At 41.1% G+C, this 7,491-nt stretch overlaps 1 long non-coding RNA gene across 1 annotated transcript; it reads left to right on the top strand.

Moving 5' to 3' along the window:
- Window positions 1–5,172: 5,172 nt before the first annotated feature.
- Window positions 5,173–6,973, top strand: LOC125540982. Its single transcript, XR_007297416.1, has 3 exons — window positions 5,173–5,345; window positions 6,190–6,281; window positions 6,887–6,973. It is a non-coding gene; the product is annotated as an uncharacterized LOC125540982 (long non-coding RNA).
- The last annotated feature ends 518 nt before the right edge of the window (window positions 6,974–7,491 follow it).

Below are 7,491 nucleotides of genomic sequence, written 5' to 3'. Positions count from 1 at the left end.
TGTTTGGATCATATCTTCATCAAAAACCTTCCTTGACTAGTTCAAAAATAATTCAACAATATTCATTTTCCTATTCTGTTTAGAGCAGCACTTTGTGAAGGAAGTACCACTTTGGCATGTCCAAATAGTATCCATTTTCTGCAGTGCTTTCCTATGCTCAAATAACCATCCTCCACCAAATGCCAGCTCAATCCATTCATTATTTTGAGCTCAGCTTCAACATTCGTATTTACGTCTAGTGTGGTACTTTGCAAAGCAAGTACCACCTAGGCTCCTCCTTTTGAGCTGAAAATTTGTGAAGACGGTCTTCTTAATAACTGATCATCCTCAGCCAAAACTCACGCCCATTAGCCATGTACATTTCCCGTACCACTAATCAAACACTTGGCTGCTAATTCATGTTTGAGCATCGATCGGTCTCCTCGTGAGAATCTTATGTTGTAATTTTCTTCCTAGCACCTACCTGGGGAGTGCCCAACTCGCTAGACATGCCTAGGCCGCCCAGAATACATGGCAACGCCACGGTCACGCGGTGACCACGCAGTGGGCATGCGAGTTTACGCGCTCTAGAGTTGGGGCCCTCGGCCACCGCCCAAACCTCGACGTATCGCCATGAAACCATGTATTTATGATTAAATAGGTACTTATGTAACTAGAAATGATTTTTGGAAAAAATAAATAGCAAGGCAGCTGCAGTTCAAATTTGACCCGCTTCCAGCTGAATCGACGGAAATTTGTCTTCTTCACGAGAGGTGGATCAAAACTTTTTACTCCCAACCATTTTGTCAATTGTGCATTAAATATGTCCTAGTATTTTATAAAATTGATTTGGTCCAATTTTGCAACAATTATTTGGGAGGTCCTTCACAAAAAAACCTCCTTTGGGGCTCTCGAAAAATGGAAAATGGTTCTTTCGTCTAAATAAAATGAAAACTTCCTTAGGCAATATTGTTTTCCATTCCAATATGCACCCTTGTGCACAATATGAGATCATTTGAACAAACTATGCCATGAATGTGGCCATAAGATTGATCATTTGGCTTGAAAGCCATTGATCTCCACACGTGATAGCTCGTTTCTGGGAACACTTTTTTTAAATAATTGTCGTATTACAAGTTTGTTATTTTTCCTGGGAACTTGGCCACATATAATGACACAATACGAAGATTTCCCAATTATTTGATTTTTTTTTGAAATTTTTATGCCTGTTTCAAAATGTGGTCAAAACGGCGGGAATGACCGTTCCTAGCTAGTGGTTGAATCTTGGAATTTTTTGGTGTTTCTCTGATTAAATAGGTACTTATGTACCTAGAAATGATTTTTGGAAAAAATAAATAGCAAATTATGAGGCATATGCAGTTCAAATTTGACCCGCTTCAACCTGAATCGGTGGAAAATTGTCTTTTTCACGGGAGGTGGATCAAAACTTTTTACACCCAACCATTTTGTCAATTGTGCATTAAATATATCCTAATATATTAGAAAATTGATTTTGTCCAATTTTGTAACAATTATTTGGGAGGTCCTTCACAAAAAACCACCTTTTGGGCACTCGAAAAATGGAAAATGGTTTTTTCGTCCAAAAAAAATGAAAACTTCCTTAGGCAACATTGTTTGCCATTCCAATATGCATCCTTGTGCAGATATGAGATCATTTTAACAAACTATGCCATGAATGTGGCCATAAGATTGATCATTTGGCTTGAAAGCTATTGATCTCCACACGTGATAGCTCGTTTCTGAGAACACTTTTTTAAAATAATTGTCGTATTACAAGTTAGTTATTTTTCCTTGGAACTTGGCCACATATAATGACACAATGCGAAGGTTTCCCAATTATTTGATTTTTTGAATTTTTTATGCCCGTTTCAAAATGCGGTCAAAACGGCGGGAATGACCGTTCCTAGCTAGTGGTTGAATATTGGAATTTTTTTGGTGTTCCTCTGATTAAATAGATACTTATATACCTATAAATGATTTTTCGAAAAAATAAAGAGCAAACTACAAGGCAGCTACAGTTCAAATTTGACCCGCTTCCAACTGAATCGGTGTAAATTTGTCTTTTTCACGAGAGGTGGATCAAAACTTTTTACACCCAACCATTTGGTCAATTGTGCATTAAATATGTCCTAGTATTTTCGAAAATTTATTTGGTCCAATTTTGCAACAATTATTTGGGAGGTACTTCACAAAAATACCTCCTTTTGGGCACTCGAAAAATGGAAAATGGTTTTTTCGTCGAAAGAAAATGAAAACTTCCTTAGGCAACATTGTTTTCCATTCCAATATGCACCCTTGTGCACAATATGAGATCATTTGAACAAACTATGCCATGAATGTGGCCATAAGATTGATTATTTGGCTTGAAAGCCATTGATCTCCACACGTGATAGCTTGTTTCTGAGAACAATTTTTAAAATAATTGTCGTATTACAAGTTTGTTATTTTTCCTTGGAACTTGGCCACATATAATGACACAATGCGAAGGTTTCCCAATTTTTTTTATTTTTTTATTTTTTATGCCCGTTTCAAAATGCGGTCAAAACGGCGGGAATGACCGTTCCTAGCTAGTGGTTGAATCTTGGAATATTTTTGGTGTTTCTCTGATTAAATAGATATGTATGTACCTAGAAATGATTTTTGGAAAAAAAAAGAGCAAACTACAAGGCAACTACAATTCAAATTTGATCCGCTTCCAACTGAATCGGCGGAAATTTGTCTTTTTCAGGAGAGGTGTATCAAAACTTTTTACACCCAACCATTTGGTCAATTGTGCATTAAATATGTCCTAGTATTTTAGAAAAATGATTTCGTCCAATTTTGCAACAATTATTTGGTAGGTTCTTCACAAAAAAACCTCCTTTTGGTTACTCGAAAAATGGAAAACGTGTATTTTGTGGAATGAAAATGAAAACTCCCCAGATCAACATTGTTTGTCATCACAAGATACACACATGTGCACATTATTCATTCATTTTAACAAACTATTAGTGGTTAATATGTTGAATATTTGCCTTAAGTAAGAGGGTAAAAAACTATAAAAGAAACAAAAGGGAAAAACAAAATTACATAAGCTTAATTCTGATTGGTGGAATCTGTTGTGGCATGGATCGATGACATGGCAAACATTTGTCCGTCTGTCCATCCATCCATCTGTCCATCCAACCCACCGCAGCAAACCCCACTCTCTCTCTCTCGCGCGCGCGAACCCCACCCAACCCCTCGTGCCCTCCTCTCTCCCTCTCTCTCTCGGGAACCCTAGTGCTCCACTCCCTTGCCGCCGCCACCTCCGGCGCCCGATCGTGGCGACCTCGGGCGGGAATCGAAGACCCCAGTCTGGCGAGATCCGGCGCGCGCGGCGAGATCCATCTCTCTCACACACATGAGAAGGATAATCCCCCGCCCTATTCCCACGACTCATCTGCCTCTTCCTCGATCCCCTTCTTTCCCGAGGACGCACGCGCCGCCGCCTCCCCGATCCCCTTCTCCCCTCGCCCTCCCACATCGCGCCGCCATCCACCTTGTCGCCTCCCAGATGTATATTTTTATCTGGACGGGATTTCCTCCTCCTCCTCCCCTCGTCAGATCCATCCATCCATCCGTTTTTCCGTCCGATCCACCTGAAGCCATTGCATCCCCTTCTCGCTCGCAGGGTTGCAGGCGATTCGATCCGGTCCGGGTCCATGGCGTCCATGGCCGTGGAGGCGCTCGCGGTGACGGACGAGCTGGCCCTGCCGCTCCGTGCGGTGGGGGACCTGGCGGCGGCCACCGGCGTCTCGCGGGAGGAGGTCGTCGTCATCACGCAGTGCACCTCGCTCGGTAACACCCCCTCCCCCTGTCTCCCAACCCCAAGCCGTGATTTCGCTCGAGATGGATGTGTGGCGGCGACCCGGTTTTCCTTGGTCGGGTCCATTTGCTAATCGGCATCCCTGTCAATGGTTTCGTGTACCTGTGAGAACTGATAGAAAATGACATCACAGAGGCACAAGAAGATGAGACTGAATTATGCATATGTTATATCCACATGCAGTACTATTTATACCTTGCATCCACAGTGTACTTAATGAGGCACACAACATCGATATGCATCCTTTCTGCCTAGCTTAGCAAACCGTGTGTGCGCTTCATCTCTCCACTATTATATTGTCACATAGTTAGCCTTGAATTCATCTAGTTTGGATCAAAACAGAGGTTCTTTTGTGGTTTATCCTCTTGTTGTAACAACCAAACTCATGTACCTAGCTTCTTCTTTGCTGACAAATACATGCATTTCTTTGGTGCATGCACTTCTTGCACAAATGGCCTCCATTGCACAAATGACACCTGATACCTGCTTTTACTAATTCTTTTATGCATCTGCCACTACTATCCTTATTACTGCAACTTGGTTTGACCTTGTCCATCAGTCAATGATGTCTTTCTCACCTAGACACTGACCGTGTAATTTGTTTTTGTCTTTTTTGCTTTGCACCAGAGGGCCCAAATCGTGCAGTGAAAACTGAGTTAGATTACTAATGGACCGATGGATGCCTTGTATGTCTCGTTAATTAGTGCATACAAGGCCGATGTGGGATTCTCTGAGCCCATTTCCTCGGCATCGTCGGAAGAATGTGAATAGGGTAGCACCAAATTACTACTATTTGCACTTGGAGTATATTGTTTTGGTTGTTAGTAGCCTGCTTGTCCCTGTTCGCTCATAGTAATCCAGCGCTCTTGTTTGTACACTTGTATCTGGCCGAAATCGACACTGGCCTATTCTATCTGGGGTGTCCTGTGTAGATTGCTAGTATGACATGCATCGGCTTCTGATGCTGATGCTGCTACCATGTAATAACTGTTGTTTCGTCGTGGTCAATCGTTTCCGCCCCATTTTTCTAGTTGTAGATTGACCTTAGTCTATTGTCTTAGTGACACCGAGTAGTCTAAGTGATTTCTCTACATTCCTGGTCTCAGGAAAATACCGGTTAACTGCAAATCATTGATGGAGGTTAACTGCATTATTGTTAATTTGATAGGTGCTGGAGCAGTTGAGCGGACAGTCACCAGTGTTCTCCAAGGGTGAGTGTCTTAAATCCGACTTGGTCCTGGTGGACATGTCAATTGTGGTCAATATTGGTGGTCCTAATAGGAACGATATTGTGCTATTGCGGCGAGGTACGCTGTCAGGTCGTTCAGTATCAGGCATAATGAGAAGATTGCGTGCTACATGACTATCAGGGTTGAGAAGGCGATGCAGCTACTGAAGAGTGGCCTGAAGGTGAAGGAGTATGAGCTACTCAGGAGGAACTTCAACGACACCGGATGCTTTGGCTTCGGTATCCAGAGCACATCGATCTCGGTGTGAAGTAAGTTGAATTGGTGGCAACACTTATGTCAGTGAGGTGCTTGTTTGGAATGGTTAATACTTATTATTTTGTTTCATTAGTAAATAGCTGAAACCAAAATCATAGAGCAGAAATATATTTGGCTGAACTGCTCTTTCATTGTACCACCAAATACTGAAGTTTGGGGTGGGTGAAATCTTAGGCTTTATCCTTCAGGTTTAGCTTGTTATGAAAATTTATTTACTTGTCATATGTTGTACGCCTGCCTTTCTTTGGCTTCCTGAAATCACATTTTGTTTGGCAGGGGCCAACTTTAATTTGCTCATCGCAAACAAGTCAAATAATTGTACGTATGTGCAGCTTGCTGAAACTTCGACTGAATCTAGTTGGATCTTCAGTTTCTTGTATCTATGAAGAAATATGCATCACTTTTTTTTTCTTTTTGGTTCGAGCAAACTCAAGAGTCCTTTCTAAAACTGTAGCCAAGCTGTACCTCCTGCTACCGGAAAAATAAAGATGAATGAATTATTTCTCCTTCTCAACTCTTTCCTCTCTGTCTGTCTATGACAGTAGGATTCATGCACCAAGCCCAGAACCTGAATCTTTTGTTTGACTACTAGTAAACCAGGCTGTACTCTTTCCAAGTGCAAGTTGGATAGAACCTGCAATTAAGTGCAGAGATATATATGGATTCTGGTTCAATTCATATGTATGTATGTATGTATGTGCATGCTTACGTCTTTGACTAAAAGTAGTTAATTCATTGTTCTACCTTGAAGGTGACCAGTCCCTAGCTGCGCGCTTTAGTCGGTCCTGCTAATTTCAGTTCCTATGATTTTTAATCTTTGTTTTTTGTTTTCCCTAGCTACCAAGACTCTTGAGTTTATGGTGATGGCAGTTGACACGGAGCCGGTCGAAATCTTCCCCCACCCCCTGTTGCTCCCTGATGATAACAAGGTAGAAATTCTGTCCGTATGCTGCATCATATATAGTACTGCTACTTAGTTTGTATGATGTTGCTTGCGTGATATGGTTAGACTGACGACTGTCAAGCTCATAATTCTGTATGATGTGTTAAAGATTAACAGAATATATGATATGACTTGTGTGCTGACCTCTAGTATCTTGCTCATCTGTAATGTGTCTGTTATACGCTTGCCTTTCTTTGACCTGCTATTTTTATTTATCAAATGAAAGGATATTCTGTTTGGCAGTGGGCGGTTTTGCTCAAAAATAAGTAAATAATTGTATGTGCATGCTGAAATGTTAGATGTCTATTGGTTGTTGTATATGGGCAAGATGAATTGAATCCTGCTGTGTACTTGTCAATTCTAGCTTATACTGGTGTCTTGCGATCCTAAAAAATTATTGAATCCTGCTGTGTACTTGTCAATCCTGTTGTGTATTCATATTGTGTCTCTGTTTTCTTGTATGAATGGGTATCTCATTTTAACTAGTTGGAGAACAAAAAGCATGGTACTAGCAAGCTCAATTTGTGTTATCATTCATCTGTTGTAACACCAAGTTTGGTCTATTAACTTGGCGTTGATTTTGTGCTGCAGATTTGGAAGCTGGGAATCTGGGGAATGCGAAGTTGAAGAGACCTGGAGTATCTAGACTGTAATTGCCATTGTATATGTGTTATATGATGATGTAACACAATGATTCTGCTATTGTATCTTTGTTGCATAATGTATCAAACTGATTCTGGTTGTTATGTGAAGTACTACGTGTGTTCTCTATCTGTTCCCATTTGAATGTTGGTGATTTATTTACTAGCAAATTGAAATTTAAAAAAAATGACCTTGACACTTGGGACCCACTTACTAGAAGAACCTGACAATTGGGACCCATCTTTTAAAAAAGAAATACTTGAACTGCTCAGCCAAAATGGCCATGGCCCAAAAATAAAAAGGCTGCGATGTTGAGCTTGGCCCATGAAGCTAACAAAAATTGAAAGAAAAAAACAACAAATGGGCTGAATTAATGGGCTCGGCCCATATAAACACCCAATTTGACCGGGTCGATTCTAATTTTTAACCTTTCAATTGGTCGCAATTTTGCCACGTCAGATTGCCACGTCGGATCCGACGTGGCCTGGGCAGACAGCTAGTGACCAGAACAAAAGGTCATGGGTTCAACGACTTTCTAAGAGAAGGTCGTTAAT

This window comes from Triticum urartu, chromosome 2 (genome assembly GCF_003073215.2).
Source record: "Triticum urartu cultivar G1812 chromosome 2, Tu2.1, whole genome shotgun sequence".
In the NCBI taxonomy this organism is placed as follows: domain Eukaryota; kingdom Viridiplantae; phylum Streptophyta; class Magnoliopsida; order Poales; family Poaceae; genus Triticum; species Triticum urartu.
The sequence above is the reverse complement of the archived record's forward strand: the minus strand, read 5'-3'. Positions and strand labels throughout refer to the sequence as shown.